This window comes from Diuraphis noxia, unplaced genomic scaffold, assembly GCF_037042655.1.
Source record: "Diuraphis noxia isolate RWA-SAM2 unplaced genomic scaffold, SU_Dnox_SAM2 contig0003, whole genome shotgun sequence".
Classification (NCBI taxonomy): Eukaryota; Metazoa; Arthropoda; class Insecta; order Hemiptera; family Aphididae; genus Diuraphis; species Diuraphis noxia.
The window spans coordinates 78,312,578-78,331,511 of record NW_028301713.1 but is presented as its reverse complement, the minus strand read 5'-3'; the positions used below and the strand labels follow the sequence as shown (position 1 = coordinate 78,331,511).

Sequence of the window (18,934 nt, the reverse complement as noted above, 5' to 3'; positions counted from 1 at the left end):
ATACTACAGGTAGTATTTATTTTATCATATTTTACATATTTGAATTAGTTTAAACTAGGACTTTAAGTGACTAAAAATTTGAGGGGAACCGTTATTAATGAAAAATTTTGAGTGTTCCCCTGATTTAAAATTTAAGAGGATACAATTAAAAATATAGATATAAGTAGTCCACTTCCCGCGTCTCTACTCTTTAACCACATATTTAAATTATTTTGAAGAGCAAAAGTTAAGGCTAATATGTAGCAAATTCGGCCCCCATTGGCATTTACAAAACCTGGCGCCTATGATCGTATGTATTGCATACTTATGTCGTAGTAATGTCGCCGACTCTAATGCCTAAAACGGCATCGTTTATAAAATACCTAGTATCAAGGGCGCCCATCTATCAAAACCTAAGGGGATGACAGTCATAAAATAAATAACTCGAAAACTAAGAATCGATCGAATTTATTTTATTAAATAATGAAACAAATATACATTTTAAATGTGAACAAAAATAAGATTTTGAAGCATAAACTGTAAATTGCGTTTTTTCAAACCAAATTTTTCAACAACTTATTACAATATTTTCTCTAAGAGAGAGACATGTCACCCCCTTGCACTCCCTGGTGGGCGCCCTTGCCTAGTATATAAGTAAAATATTATATTTAGAAGAAAAGGCACTGACGTATTCTCAACCCTCTTTGAAAAATCCTCTCCAATTGCAGTCTATATCAGTTATAGGCATTGTAATGACGGAGACTACCGTGTAATATCAAATATTAGGTAACATTTTACATTTAGGTACATTTTTAGTATCGCCAAAACGATAAAATTGACAGTAGCTTAAAGGTCAGGACTAACCATCGAGTCTACAAACGTCGAGAGGTAAAAATGAAAAACCTCTGTCATTGATTTGTAATTATTCGAAAAGTAATCACACAGTCAATGAGTATGTGGTTACTATAAATAATTATCACCGATTGTTCAACGGAAAGGGTCGTAGAGTAAATAGTGCAAAACCTACTCGTAACCGAAAGTTATCGGTGGAAAACCAATCTATCATTTTTTCTGTCCCCACGAATTCGTATAGATTCTATAATTCTATTTAAAATACAGTAGTTGCCTGATATTTAACATTTCACATTTCCTCTGCATTTTATATATTCACAATCATTTAAACCGCACTTTTCGCTTGTTAATAGGTAGGTATATAAATTAATTTTAACTATACAAATGTATAGAACATTTTATAAATCTGTGATTTCACAATTAATTACAAGCTATTTTCTATTTATATGCACATTTTCACCACCCAATCATTAAGATATGATAGTAAAAAATAAATAAAAGATTTGTGTTAACGAAAAAATAAATAGTTTGTTAATTGATAAGTTTAATATTTTACGAATCATATTATATTTAGTATACAAGATATGATGGCCAAAATTATATTACAAACTTGAACGGTAAAAAAATTAAGTTGGTTGGTAATAATAGAAATCTATTTTAAACAGGTAATCTATTCGTGTTTCATAAACATTACTTAGTAATTTACATTACACATTCTGAACTTAAAAATATTTAAATTGTTAAAAACATGTCCTTATATTATATTCTGTTCCAATAGTTAAATAATAGTAATTTTTTTTGTAAGTTACGCTATATTTAAAGTAAACATTATGACTTATGAGTATTATGAGTATTATGACATTATTTATTAATTTTAATTATTTTACGTGTTTGAGAATAAAAGTTGTTTTGTATGGCTTAAAAACTATCAATTATCAGTTAATGCTGTTCAAATTTTCCATGAATTTAAGATTATATTTAGGCAGTAATCAAATAAGTTAAATATTCATTATATATAATTTAAATTATTAATTATAACAGGATTTTATATTGTACCCATATTAATCTACCTGTATTGCTTGCATTTATGTTTAGTTGGTACTAAAATTAATATTTGGTTCAAAATCTCACGAAGAATAGAAAGTTTTTGACATTATTGTTATTGACAATTATTGTCTTCCAATTATGTATTTGGTATTTGTCCAAAAAGATATTGTTAATGGTGAGAGTTTAGTTAGAAAACAATTATATGCCAAAAACTTAGAAAGCGGACATCAAAAAATATTATTATTTTATCACTTATCTATAATATGATATAATAATTTAAAAGTACCTATTATGGGCAATTTATTCGTGTTTGATAAATTTACAAAGTTGTAATCTAATTCTAATAGTAAGCTATCCGTCAATGTACATATCTATTTGAAATTTTATTTTAAAATATTAACAAATGCGAATTAATGGCTTAGAAATATGAATGAAAACAAATGGTCATTATAAATACATTAAGATTTTTATAGTATAAAAAGTCGGCATATTATCCCCAGGTATTTTCATTAATTGACTAATCTCCGTGTTATAATGTGTTACAATTCGTGATGACAGATGAGGTATGCTATTATTATTTATTATAACCTCATATAAATGAACTTATAGGATCGACTCAATTTTTTACAATGCATTTTCACAATCTGTCGCATTACAAAATATATCAGTGGCGAAACGACTGTGGGTCTTTGAGAAGCGATTGCTTCTCGATTTTTTTTAAGGTTTGGAGGTAAATTTTTATTGTAAAAAAAAATATTTTAAATATATAATAGGTACCTATAGCCTACAGTCGGTGGGCGGGTGTGTAAATTGTAAGTTTGCTTATGGGTTATTTTAGGTTCGTTTTGCCACTGAAATATATAATATCAATTATCAGTTAATACTATGGTTCATTACTATATAGAAATAGTTTTTAATGTTTAATCTCAAGTCTAAAATATTTCAATTTTTGTTTGAATATTTAACTCATATTAAATAATAAAAAAAAGGTATTAAGTAAATTATTTAAAAGTTATTGAGCGTATGATTAAATAGAAAGTTATGTGGAATCAAGGAACATGAATTTCATAATATATATATACGAGCAACGAGCAATAAACCTTTTTAAAATTTTCTTTCATAATACAAACATTAAAAAATATGTTTATTTTATTATATTATTCAATTTTAATTAAATTTATTTTCAGTAATAATTTTAATTATTTTTATAATAAAATCATAAGTACTGATTTGAATATTTATTTTTATGGAAATTCATTCTCATTGATACCATGTTAAAACATTTTGACTTTTTGAAATCAATAATAGCCTCTAATTCAATAATACGTCTTATTACTGCTTGATATTACCGCACTCACAAAGAATTTTTAAACCATAGGTCATAGGTATGCATAATAATGGGAGTCAAGAAAAATTTGAATAATAGGTAGGCATCATGTATCCACACAACAGAATATAATTTTTTCTTGTTGTAATTCAAAATTAAATAATTGTATTTACATAAAATATTTATAATAACATTTTTTTTTTTTATTATTATTAATTAAAGGCTTCAAATACAAATGTTTATTAGCCTACAATGGTTTACATGTTTAATTTATAATGTAATGGAGATTTGATAGTTGTGATGTGCTGTCTTTGGTTCTTGTCTTATATGTTGGTTGTAAGGTCGGCCATCTTGATGAAGTTTACTATGTTTTTTTCTTGTCCTGGTCCGAGTGCGTCTTTGAGTGAGGAGGTGTTTATTTTTGCTTTTGATCTAGCGTTATGGTAAGTGGGGCATTCTAGGAATATATGTTTAACGGTGAGTTCGCAGTTGCATGTTTCACACCTGGGTTTGAGCTCTCTACGCATAAGATAGGAATGGGTGATTCTGGTATGTCCGATGCGTACTCTGGCGATCATGGTCTCTTCGTGTCGTGTAAGCTTGACTGGAGGGTCCGGCCATTTTTTGGTTAATGGTTTTATTTGTCTGAGTTTATTGTTTTGGTTGGATTGTTTTTCCCATTGATTCTGCCAGAGGGTGTATAATTTCGTTTTGAGGACGCGGATTACATCGTCGTATGTTACATGCGGGTATATTTTGGTGTCCGGGGAGCTAGCAGCTTTCATCGCCAGTTCGTCAGCGAGTTCATTACCGGAGATGCCGATGTGATATGGAACCCACATGAGTTTGATGGATTTATTGATGGAGTATTACGATAAAAGCCTATATCTACTTCATATTTTATATCACCAATAAAATTAATTTATTATTCAAAACTTATTTTTTCTAGGAAGACATGACACTCCCTTGCACAATAAAATATTCAAAATATTTTGGATCCAATCGAATTAATTTTATACAGATATAAATAATCTTTTACTAAAAATTATCAGTTATTTAAGGTACCTATAAAGAAATAGACGTATTCAAAGCTAATACAATATATGAGGATGATAAAAGATGATAATGTATTACTTTTTTAAGTAGTTTTATTAGTTAAAAATGGCATTATAAAAAATTATTCAAAAGAGAAGACAGGATTATAAAATGAAATAGTTAAATATAAAGTACGCGTTTTTTTTTTCATAGACCATAATACATTTATGAGAGCTAAATATGAGTAATTATTAAACTTATATTTAATACTGAATTTATCATGCTTAGTAATATCAAATAGTTAAGTCATTTAAGTACATGGTAATTTTATCTAACCTGTTTAGTTAATTATAAAATACCTTAGTAAATAATGCTTTTCTACTTAACTGTTTTTGACGCTTGTATGTGCGATATTATATGTAATACTTATATGTAACTCACGGATTTATCAGTTTTTAAAATTAATTCTAGTGTTATTTAAAAGATTATACCTATCACACAGTTCATAAATATTAACTTAAAGTGCATTTTAAAAATAATATAGTAAATAAATATTATCAGCTAAGCGTTATAACTGTTTTGCTTATATTTTATATAACATAATTCACAAGATATTATTAAAATTGTTTTTATAAAATAAATTAACTAGGTATAGTTAATAGGAAATTATACGAGTATGTAATGACTGATGAATAATTGTTAAATTTCCTTATTTTAACCACGATGGAGAACGAAAAAAATATTATTTAAGACCTTTTTAATGTAAGCCAGTATTTTGATGGACCATTCAACAAACCGAAAACATCTTTCAACTAGTTTTGAAAAACCCTATCATATATACTTTGTCCAGCAGGAGAGCATGCTGATTCTGCACAACCCCACTTGACACCCAACTACTATCGAGACCGGTTCCACTATACCATATTATTTAGTATATCACGTCAATATGCGCAGAAGAATCGATTTGGTGTTCCTCGTTGGACAGAGTACATATTATAGGTATAACATAATGATAGAAAAAGACGTGTAGGGTTTTGTGCTATATACAATATACTATATAGTAGCCAGTTGATAGGTTTTGAGTGTATCTATCGTTATTGTGTAAATCACTGTACTTAACGGATGTGTTAAATTTGAATCCAACGATAATTAATTTATTAAGAACAATTTAGTGAAAGAGAAGGGTGGAGATATATATTTCTAAGAATAGTCATACGTATATAATATCTTGTATTATATTATATTAGGTATGAATACTTACTTTATTTTGTTACTAAGTTGATGTAATTTTCGACCAAAACATTTGAATAAAATTTACTGACATACCTATACCTGAGATTAATGATGTGAATTGGTTCGTGGTAAATAACCCCAAATTAGTCTTAATATTTTGAAAATATTATTGTTTATTGATTTTATATGTATAATATGTTATGATTTCAAGTTTATGATGAATATTTTTTGAATTACAACAGTAGGTATAACTAAAAAATAATAAGGAAAAATCGTTAAATGTTGTGAAAATTATTCCGTATATTATATAAAATGATAGATTCCTGGTATAATGATTTGTCACAATTAGCAAATATCAAACATAATATCCGGGATTCTCTACTTTTGTGCTTTGATACTGCAGTAATGACTAGATTAAAATATTGTCTATATCATAAGGCATTTTCAATATTGAAAATTAAAGTGCATTTAATCCAAATTTATCCATGCAAAAATATTTAATTTTTGTACCTATAATAAATTATTAATATATTTGAATCAACATTAATTTCGTTTGTTCGCAAATAATAAATACGTTAAGAGTTTCGAATGAAAAAAAAAGGAAACTCAAAGAATTAAGGTGTACGATTTGTTGATAATGGCCAGGTCGTATCGGTGAAAGTATATTTTGGAGCTTTTTCATTGTTTTAATGTCCCTATTGTTACTAGTGACAATCGTCTAGAGATTACCCATCTGAAATTTGTAGTTTATTTGGATCTTGAAAATGAAATAATTTTTTTATAATTTCTCAACGTCCGTATAACGTTATAGTTGTCTGTTATTGTTTAATGACACTTAAGTAGGTACTATATAATATGATACAGAATATTATAATATTATACTTTCTTAACATCTCGGCGGCTTAGCCTCCTAGTAAATATTAACCTTTTAATAAAACTAGGTACACGATTAAAATTTCCGTTTTATCTCATGTCATTGTAATAATATTTATTATTATTATTATTATATATTTAATATCCAACATGTAAACCATGTCGACAAAAGTACCACTTACTACCAGTACCTACTAGAGACTAGACATAGTATTGTATACCATATTATCTATATTATTATGGTACCCACTATAGGTACATGCATTCAAAGCGACTTGGTATAACACAACAACAACAACAATATTATCAACATCAACAACAATAAATAATAATAATAAAAAAATAACAGAAATAAAAACGAAAACGGTAATGCATCAATGGGTGATGACCGGCATGCCTGTGTATCAGAAGTGTAAACTTAGCCCTAGTCATACTACCTATATAGTCACTATAACGCCCGTAAGATAAACAGAATAATTATTATTATCTCGCACCCGGACGGCGGTGGCTGCGGAGTTCGCGTCGTGTTGTGTAATACAATCCTGATGGCATTTGGGAAACAAAGACTGTCGGGAAACATTCAGGTCGTGCGTTCTACGAAAGACGGAGATGAGAGAGCGGTGGGGGCGTGAGTGAGTGAGGAGAGACTGCGCAGTCGGTCGGATAAAATAGGTGCTCTCCGGTCGGTCTTATCTTTGGTGTGTATTACGTGTACATGTGTGTGTGTGTGTATTGCCGAAGGGAAAGAGGGAGTTAAAAATAAAATAAAAGAGGAAAAAAAATACCAATCCAGTTTTAATAATACGGCCGCGCGCGATGCCGTTTGCGGTGTTCCGCGCATCTATATAGGTATATACATAATAATAAAAGTGTTTATATTATAGACAGTCGCAGCGGCTGGACGTTGTCGTCATACAGTCGACGCCACCGCCGTGCGCCAACATCTGGCAAGCTACTTTTATCCCCCTGTATAGTATAGTTATGTCACAATTCCGCGGTACGTTCGTGGGCGGAGGGAGGACAGTGTATGAAAAATAAAAATCACAACTTACAGAGAAACGTAGATACGAATAGCAGTATAATGAATAATGATATACTCGTGGTCCAACTCTTGTATACATGACAATGAAATACTCATTTCATACTATATTTCACACCTAAATAATTATTGTAACTCATTTAATATAAAATGTAATACTATTTTTGAAAACGAGTCACCTCCTATGATGAATGCGTCAAAGACTTCTGACCTTGGGCGGAAAATTGTCGTTTATTAGGGCAGGCTGAAATAATCGCCAATATTAATAAATTATGAGTATTATGTATTTGTATTTGATACCATTATTGTGTAGTGTGTATACATATTATCCAGTCTGACAAAAACCGTTCACGACGCGTTAACTCGCGATTTCCATTACGCTAACCTCGTCACCATCCGACCGCCAAACGCTCGTGCGTGATAAATGATAATCTAATAATAAAATGTCGAGGTATACGCTGAAAGATATGATTTGACGCTTACGACCTTCCAGCAGTGTTCATAGCATCAGGGACCCATGCGGCAGTCATTTCTGACATTTGCGGCGGTCCGTAGAATAATATTGTATATATTGGTATTTGGTATAATACTAAAATATTATACTGTTATAATCCATTTAATATAATATTATTGTTTAATTTATCTATTGATAAAGTGATCGAATTAATTACGACTAATATTGTCTATTAATAATCTGATGACTGCATTAATTGAAACGAGAAATGCACATGGCTTTATTATCTATCACCATGTCATTATCTAGGTATATAAGATATATCTTAAAAATTAAGAGTTTGATGTTTTTTATTACTTGACATTTTTTTTACCGGGTACTGATTTTAAAGATTCCTTGGTCAACTAATCTGATTGCCTACTTATGCGTTATACTCTTTGTAGTGGCGTATAGTGAGCACGTGAATATTTGGTTTGGTATATCAATTTTCAGCGGTGAAGAGACCTATATATGTATTCTAATTTTCCTGCGCGCGCGGATAATAAGAGCGGAACGAAAGGCGTCAATGACTTATCCGGTCCTGTGCAGTTTTATTATTATTATACATATTTTGTACCATATTACTATAATTTCGGTTTGGCGTTTTGTCGTTTCGGCCGAGTATAATACCATTAGGCACTGACTGATTGTTTATGTTGTTGTCGCGAACGTTGTGTCTTAAATATTGTTGACTGTTGTTATAGGAAAACGGAATATAATCTTTCATTCGTCCAAAACAGATTACGAAAATACCATAATACAGATACATACCGCGCGCTCGAAAAGCTGTAAACCGTGTTGGGTACACAATAGTCAATACGTCTTATTAGTTATACCTACCTATACCTACTAAAACATTTTTCCGGGCCGGTGGTTGGTTCTGTGGTAATTTTTAAGTTCAGAAATTTTTATTGCATTAATTATTGACGTAATAAAAGGAGTTGATAATAATAGATATGTTGTGTATTGACGTGTAGTGTCAATATGCGTTAATAACTAATAACCGATCTATTATCGCCGAGATTATAAAGTTTCAAACTTATGTCGGCTGAATTTAAAGTTTTGATTAGAAACCATACACCTACCTAGTCGATTACGTTTTCATATTCGATAAATCGAATGGAATTGATTTTAGTACCTATAGTCATTTTATTCTTCATTGTATGATTTTAATTATTTTTTACGACTCAACGATATTTTTATAATAAATGTTTTCTCTACAAAGCGTATCTGTGTTTATATATTTTAATATGTAGTATAATATGATTTTGTAATTTAGTTACTTAATTCTTATTTGTAAAAAGATCAAAAAGGTAAAATATGGCTGGTATATATCTATATTAGTTATCGAAGATTATTAAAAACGACCAGCCATACCTCATAAACAAAATTGATTTGAAAAATAATAATAATTAAGGAGTACTGGTACCGGTTTTCCATTTTATAAAACATCCAGATACACATGTAATAATGATGCTCAATAGTTGATGTTATCAAACTATTCACTATAGAAGTAAACACCATCTCTCATATCTATTATCTGTATGATTTACTTATATATTTAGGGTTTTGTATGGTAAGGTTACTTATGTGGCGTAATTAGAAGTACTATAGGTACTCGTAGATAAAATACGTTTATGCATTAGAGTTTAGAGCGTTGAGGTCTAATACCTATACAGACTAAATTAATTAATATATATGTCTATTTAACTAACACTTCAATCAGAGATAACTATTTAACTATAATTTTACTATATCGTGAAATATCAATTTTTTTTTAAACATTTATTGGAACATAAACAATCTGTAATGGTATTTACAGTAAACATATAATTTTATTCAAAGATTTGAAAATTTGACGAAAGAAGCAACTGTAATATTCAGAAAAATATAAAAATTTTTATATATTATGTACGTCATATTCAAATGAAAGTATTGAACTCATCTTTTGTAATCATAGCTTATCAAAAAAAACAAAAGTTAATTATGGACATAATATAGTATTATAGTTTTGGGTGTAAAATAATTGTTTACAGAAGTAAAAAAATAAATAATTTGTTTAGAAAATGTTATTTTGATTTTCTTTGTACGATTACATATTCTTTGAAAGTTCTTTATTAGGTAAATGAAAGTTAAAATTTGTTTAGTTAAATTATTTAATTTTAAATATCTTTTTTACATTTTATTTAAAAAAATATTCAATTGAAAATTATAAATTGCAAACTTGTTTTAATTATAAACTTGTTATATTTATTGAGACAAAAATATATAAGTTGTACAAAACGATTTATTTAACCAACATAGTATGCCATTATCGCGTCTTCCCACGTCGCCGAAACCCAATTTGCCGACACCCCATTTCGCCGACTATTTTTTACATGTTCGTCATGTTCCTAATTTGCCGATTCCCAATTTGCCGAATATAAATATTATATAAAAAAAATAAACATTATATTATTTTACTAGGTATATGATAAAAGTCATCATAAATTAAAGTTCTTGTAAATAAAAAAAATACATTATATTATTATACTAGTTATATAATAAAAGTCAATATAAATTAAAATAAAAAATTATAAACAAAAATTATTGTATATATGTATGATATTTTACTATATCTATGTTGTCCAATAATGAAATTTCTTTTGATTCCAATCTAAAATAAGTACAAAATAACTTATTAACAATCCTAAGTGTAAAAATTAACCATTTTATAATATTTACCTATCCTTTGCATTTGCTAATCTTTCTTCAAAATTATTGACTACTAATAAATCATGATTTTTTTCTGATTTTATTTTAAACCATTCCATTCTAATTTTTAACTGGCTAACTATTATATTTTGAACTTTACAGTACACATGGCTGGAACGAACTAAATTAACCAATCTGTACTCCCTCTAGACTTTATATGTGGGAAATCATTTAATCATTGAACTTATCGACAACATACTGTGTTATCGCTGTCATGACATCCGTTTTTGATAAAAATTATTGTCACCTGTCGGCGAATCGGGAAAATTGAAACTATATTATAATTTGGCAAAATAGACTGTCGGCGAAATGGGAATGTTTCTAAAATATTTTAAAACTGGTATATTTGTCGGCAAACCGAGTTGTCGGCAAACTGGGATTCGGCAAAGTGGGAATGAACCGTCATTATTACATTATGTAAACTCGATATAAAAAGGTACCTAAAACGAATAATTAATAAATATAATAGTGAATACCTACATATTTTATCGATTATGTTTTATTTATATACATATAAACATATAGTTTACATTTTAATTAAACTAATACGTAATAATTAGTTGTCATTAATGTTCTAATATATTTTATGAATATGTAATAACGATTTTCTAAATTTTCTTAATACGACTGATGAGTCATAAAATGGACTATACCTACCCATATAGTCATACGTATATAATATATTCATTATAATAGGTTTTACTCTTGTGCCACCCACAGACTACCACATAAAAAAAAAAAATAATACTTAATAAACCTGGATTCAATATTAATTTATTAAAATATACTATTTATTTAATTTTTATTTAAATATTTTTGTTGTACTGTGAGATATTGTTGATTATATTTTAATACTGAAATGTATACATATAATATATTAAATTATAATTTATTATGTATCAATGTGTTATCGTGTCTGAACTAAGGACTTAGTATAGTGGATGACATTTTCTATGTGAAGTATAAACTAAAATATGCTAAATATAAGTACTACAGTAGTACGCAGTATAATACTGTATAGTGTATAAATGTAGTGTTTTAAAGTTTCCTAATTGGATGTTTATTATTAAAGTAATTCCTATTAGTCATTATGAGGTTTTTTAGATGCTGATTGTAATATTTAATACAATTTTTAAATAATTAATGTTATTCACATATTACTAGTCATACTATAATTTTTTCCTCAACAACTCCGCCGATCATCTTATCCAAATTATTATAGATTTTTTATTTGGTATAAATGGAACATATAATAATTCTAACGACATGAAAAACAATATCTGTAGAAGCCCGATAGCACATTGTATAATAATTATTACTCATACAATAAAATATATAATATCGCTATATCAGAACCTAAAGTTCTATTAAAAAGACAAAATATTATGCATTTCTGTTTTATACATCTGTTGATTATTCAGGTTATCTCTTGGTTGTAATTTTAAAAATAAATAAATATTTATTTATTTAAATTTTTTAATACTTTCGCGTCAGTGGAGGCACACCTCTAATTGTGTGGGAGTGAATACATTTTTGCATGCCATAGTAAGTTAGGACCAACCATTAACCAGAGTCCAGAAGTTAACAAATCCCATCAACATTTAACAAGCCATAACTTCTAAGTCTTGTAAAAGCCGTTATTCTTTCGTCATGAAAATATTCGTTGAACTTGTAGTATAATATATTACATGGTTTCGTCGAACGAACGAATTTTCTTTATCACCGATCCGTGTCATCATCATTCGGTACGTTCAGCAGCATCGGAGTTCGTTTTTGAGTTATTTATTAGTTCTTCGGTAGAGGCGACAGCAATACGAATAAAAAAAATAAAGTACAAGACAGTTCACCGTCGTCATAGTATGACAAACAACAACAACAACAACAACAACAACAACAGCAACAATAATAATAATGATCACGTTTTGTGCCTTACAAAATATTTTTTGGCCACGTCCCGAACATAAGTATTCGTTATGGAGGAGAACACAGTTTTAATAACGAAATAATACGCGTGTATGTCCGAAGACTGTAGTATATGTATATGTATATAACATTTGAAAGAGAAAAAAAGACCAATAACCGGAGGAGGATTATTTCTACGGAACGTAGAACACATGTCACGTTCACATCACGGCACATTATCGCAGAGACGGGTCGACGGCCAATTGACATGGCTACTAATCGAAAATATCGATCTACACACCTTCACCGTTGTCCAAGTTATTATCATCATCATTATTATCATTGTTGTGATGTACGTTGTTCTCGTCCTTGTTATATGCGTGCGTGTGTGTATTGTGTTTGGTATATTCTGCATCTTGTATATTATAGCGATGACAACGGCGGCTGCTGCGGCGATTATAGAGGCGCCAAATATTATCTGAAAAAAGCTTCTTCATCTTTATACTAATATTATGACGTGGGCATCATTCAATGGTCGGCGTTGGCCGGTATCCCAGTGCCATAACTAGAGGGGAGGGTCAAGGGCTCTAGCCCCGCTTCTGAAATGTCGAACTTACTTTACCGGGTAGTACAGGTAATACCCTAGCCCTAGCAATAAAATATTGAAGTCCCCCTCCGAAAAAAATTCTTGGCTAGGGCGCTGTTCAGCTGTTGGTACCTATATATGACCGCAATTCTAAGCTTTTAGAATTCTGACCAAGACGGCCTTGGGTTTGCTATTGAGGCTGCATTATATAATTGCGCATTGTTATTTATTCCTTAGATTATCGTTCTTTGTTTATACTTTATGCATAACATTGATACACTTAATACGTCCTCTGAACAAACCCAAAGGAGGACAACAATAAAAACCACAGCTATATATATGAAACTCATAAACAGAAACACGCGATGTACCGGTCTATTTTTTCTATATGGTGAAATTTGTCGCGTTTCATACTCGAACGCGTAATTGTAAATATACGTGAAATTCGAGTAGATTTGACACATTCTAGAGATGTTGTTTGTTTTAATAAAATCCATTTGAATGGAGAAGGTAATCGTCTAATGCGATGCTGGTTGACGTCCGTATTTAAAAATAAGTACATTTTATGTGATGGTAATTTAGACCAGGGTGACTCGTTGGTACGATCTTATACTGACCGGTTAGGTGTTGCCGTGTTGGTTACTTATTTTCGTATATAAAACTAGGTAGTTGAATGCATTGCTAATTGTTAATTTATAATGAACGTAATGAAATAATTCAGCACAAAACTAATTGAATTATGTTCTTCAGCCGTACGATCTAAAGGTTTAGATTTGCTGTCTATACATATATATTTATATACATGTATTAACTTGTTTTTGATTAACGCATGTATTCAATTTATTTTAGTAGAAATAAGCTATTGAAGAACAATAGAACGTACCTGTCTATTTTTTGTCAAAAAATTAAGTCCCTTTATTATGAATTAGGATGTTATGCTCTTCTGCTCATCTGAAAGTTTCTTAATTTATTGTATTTAACATACAATAATATATATATTATATATATATAATTTTAGAACTTTTAGCATAACTGTGCAATTATATATAATTATGTAATATGTATTAAAATTTATAAGTGTTCAATGGTTCAGTCGTAAGTGTTGCTTACTTGCGTATTATAAGTATCAGTAATTAATAATTATACTGATGAGTATGTGATAGTGAAAATATTGCAACAATCTTTTATCTTCCATAAAAGAATATTATATTCCATACAAACAGTTTGCACTTTATTTAAGGATCATGTTAAATATCATGAGGATATTAATTATTAATTTATTTTATTTATGAAACTAAACTAAATTAAATTAAATTAAATTATTTATTTTCCTTATTTATCACTATTATAATAATAATAATTTATAATTAATAATTTATTTATTGGATAGGTGAGTTTTAGTTATAATATGTTTATCTGCATATTCAATTTTCGAAATACCATACTCTTTTTAATCTGAAATCACTATCATAAATTTAAAACAACTTGGTGAGAACTTAAACATAGTTGTAATCTACATTACTTTTTAAATATGAAGATTAGGATATTGTATTTTTTGAGAATTATAAGTACTTAATATAGCTATGTTAATCATTTCCAAACTATAGTTTTATATAATTGTACGTATTATTTTTTTATTTAATAACCTTTTTTGTTAAGAATTTACTAGTTTACTAACAATGGTAATATTACTTGTGTAACGAATATAATTTTAAAATTGGACTTGCACAATAGTTTTTATTTTGTCCTTTTTAAAGTTAATTTAATTACATGATTCATGACTGTAAACAGCATTAGGTTTTAGTTATATTAGTCTTAATTTTTTCACTTTCGTAACAAACTACAAATAATGACCATGTAACTTTCGAATAAATATTTTTCCAATAATAAAATATTAAATATATTATATTTTTAGTCTTTCAATGTTTCATAATAATTAATGAGTTATATACTTATACGTATGGGTACCATATAATTTTATATTTATTTATTATTTTAAATTAAATTTTGCCACAAAACATACAATATTAATATACATATATAATACCGCTGATGCAGTGGTACGAATAACAACTAATCAATCATTGTAGTTTAAATCTGAAATTGAGAGTCAATGGTTTTAATTTCGTTTTTCAATTTTTTATTTATAATATTATCTTTTTTACCTACTATATAGTAAAACTTTAATATTGAACTATTACAATATCATTTATTTCCTAAATAATAACTTTACTCTTCTGCTACCCGCTTATACAGGAAAAATATGTATTATAATACATGGATTATAGACTTATAATAAATATAATTATTTACCTCTGTATTATTTAAAATTAATAGTTTATACATGATAACCAATTATTAGATGTCTTGTTAAGAGGACGTGATACCCGCATGATCTCCGTCTTACAAATGCGTAACATGGTACATTTTTCGCTCAGCAGAACACGTGTAGCTCCGTTTGCTTAAAAATTTGAGTGAATTGACCTCTTATAAAATTTAAAGATAAGATTATTATCTAGACAACCTCATATGCTTTTTATTTTATATTAAATTTAAAGCGAGTTATGAGTATTTTAAAATTGTAAATTTTTTGTGCATCTTAAAATACTCATAACTTCCTTTAAAATTTAAATAAAATAAAAAGCATATGAGGTTGTCTAGATAACAATTATACCTTTAAATTTTATAAGAGGTCAATTCACTCTAATTTTTAAGCAAACGGAGCTACACGTGTTCTGCTGAACGTAAAATTTACTATATAATGCACTTGTAAGACAGAGACAACACATGCGGGTATTACGTCCTCTTAAGTTAATTGTACCAGTATTATACAATGTATTCAAGTAAAACACATAAGTAACTTATGTTATAAGCTTAAAAGTTTTTTATAAATAAAATACTAAACTATTTTCTACAAGAATTGTAGGTACATGAACTTGGATTAAATATTATAATAGTTGATATTGTAGCCATTGTAGGTATCATATTTATGTGCATATACGTAGATAATAAAGATATACACATCAATATATTTATTTACATTTGAAATATGATAATAATGCATCAATAATAATAATATTAATAATAAATATGATACTAATATGTGTATTATTATTTTTAAATATAGTATTTTAATTAATAATTTGAATGTTCTAGTTTTATTTGATCCCCTGTTGCATAATCATATAATGTTATGGATAGCTCTAATATTTTAGTTTTGTGTTGATTTTATACTGATATCTGGCGAAGGTGAGTGGTTTTAAACGCAAATTGTATATTTTTCTTTAAAAGTCTTAAAAGAAGAACTTAAAAGTTAAAATAAAACTTTTAATTTGTAATTTTTAGATACTTTGTTTTATATTTTAAGGGTATTTAAGTAACTTTATAAATTGTATTAGGATGTATAAAATTCCATAACAATATAACTTATGTGCATTTCCTACTAAAGAGTAACCAGAAAAGCACCTAGAGATATTTTTACGAATTCACCTAATATAAACGAGATTGTTGTTACTTCCATTACATATTTCTGTCGTTTCATTTACGAGTAGCATCAAAACCAAAACATGCATAATATTATACAATTTAAATAATATACGTTTAAATAATTTTTTATTAAAAATATGTTAGAAACTAGTTTTAGGAACATTTTAAAACGGATTAAATTGTATTTTTAAAGAATTTTTTTGTTTTTAAACCATTTACCTGCGCCTTACCAATTATTTTTAAAGTATTTAAATTATTACTTGTAATAATTACATATTTGTTATAATTTAAAAATGTAATATATACTTGTACTTTATATTATACAAGTTGCCTTGTCTCAAATGCTGGATTTAAAACATTTCACAAAATAAAATAAATCTTATATATGTTTCCAAATGGATTTCCCACCTTAAATTTGTCCAAACGCTATTTCTTATGTTAGTTATACTTAAGCAAATTATAGGTGGTGCCAGGGGGTGTGCAGGGTATGCGGTGGAACCCCTTAAACGCTCAGACAATTTAGTGTGGAGTTCAAACGTTGTATGATATTGTAGTGATTGGAATTGTATATTTATTATTGTGATGTAATATCATGAATATAATAAAGTATAGTTATAATATTTTTATTTTTGTTTTTTGAGGGGGAGGGACAAAAATATGGGCATGCGAAACAATTCACGTGCACCCTTTGAACGTGAAGGCTGGCTCCGCCTATGAAGCGAATATATTTGTTATTAACTCCCTTTGAAATATACTAATGAAGTAATGATTTTATATGATTATAGGATTTTACTTCATTATAGTATATAATAATTAAATTTATACTATTTAGTGACATTTCATATTAATGCATTTTATCTATTGTATTTTTGTATATATAATTAAAATAATACTCTAATGTTCCAATTAAATTGAGATTTAGATTAAAAAATTATAACTTATCGTTATTTGTATTTAAACACTTACGACTTATAGACCTTATGTTATATATATATATATATATATTAAACGATGTTTTTGACTGAAAAAAGTCTATGAATATTAATGGTTTTCTGTCGGCTTACACTCTATTTATGGACAGACTGAAGTGAATATATCGAAACAATTTTCAACTAAATCCGTGACCTTCAGAAGTGTGATTTATCTGTTGAAGTGGCAAACTCTGGTGGAATAATCAAATTTATCATTTATCATTTTCACTTGTATTCTTAAATAAGTACTTGTTTTTCTTGATGGGATTTATTGTCGTCTATTGTTAGTTCACACTTCATTGATTTCCATAATATTGAACTGTAGCAATTATTTTAAACGATAATTGGGTATAGGTATATTAGACTTAAACGTAATGGTTGTAACTTATAATATATTTTATACAGTGATATGGTTTAATATTTATAGGATATTACGATGCACATAAAAATATAATATAATATTTTGTTGTTTTTGTTCGGTCCTGTAAATGTAAATACGTGACGAACAAAACATTTAATTATTACCGCTGATTGCTTTGAATGTTCAGTTTACTAGCAAGATAAAACTATCGTAACGTTATAAACTTATAACTTATAGCGTATACAGATCCTTTAGCGATGTAGGACAGCGAATAGATTAGTTGACGATACGCGACGTGTTCGCGTCAGTTTCGGACGACGCGTTTGGTTAAACACACAACACACGATACACATATCAATCTCGCGATCAACAGTCCGTGTATAGGTATCGACTTACCTGCATATATCATATTTATTGTGACGTAAAAGATTTGCTTGAAGAAGACTGTGGTTCGTGAAAAAAAAAACTATATGCATTTTTCACGTTTGTACTTGCGAGAACTGTCATCGTTCGAAAAGCCGCACTTGTTGCGTTTTAATCTCTACATGTACACATAATAAAATATTACACTATTATATGGAGTCGGTGCAGACGAAAATTGCGTAAATACGTTACGCGGATAAGTTGGAGTATATTATTTGTTTTTTTTTTTTACACGTACATCGTTCTCTATGGTCAGGGACGTGATTGACTTGTGTGGAACTATATAGAGGTACAGTTTTCCTTATAAAGTTCACACACACACACATGGTGACGCTGGTATATAATGTGTGCAGTGTGCATCTAATATTATTATATTATTATATTATAACGCGAATATGGTGCACGGCGCGCCGTTACCCGAGAAATATGTGTGACAGTGCGAACGACATCCTCGTCTGGTGGCCTCGAAACGAAACCGGTTGTGCCGTATATGTGACCCGGCGCGCACTCGCTCGTGTGCTCGCCGGCTCGAGCTCGCGAGTTTGACGGCGCGGTAACGGTAGTGCTGCTCCG

General features: G+C 28.7%; 1 protein-coding gene across 2 annotated transcripts in view; it reads left to right on the top strand.

Moving 5' to 3' along the window:
• The window catches only part of smash (smallish), a 58,324-nt gene that overhangs the window by 747 nt on the left and 38,643 nt on the right, over positions 1 to 18,934 (top strand). The window lies entirely within an intron of this gene.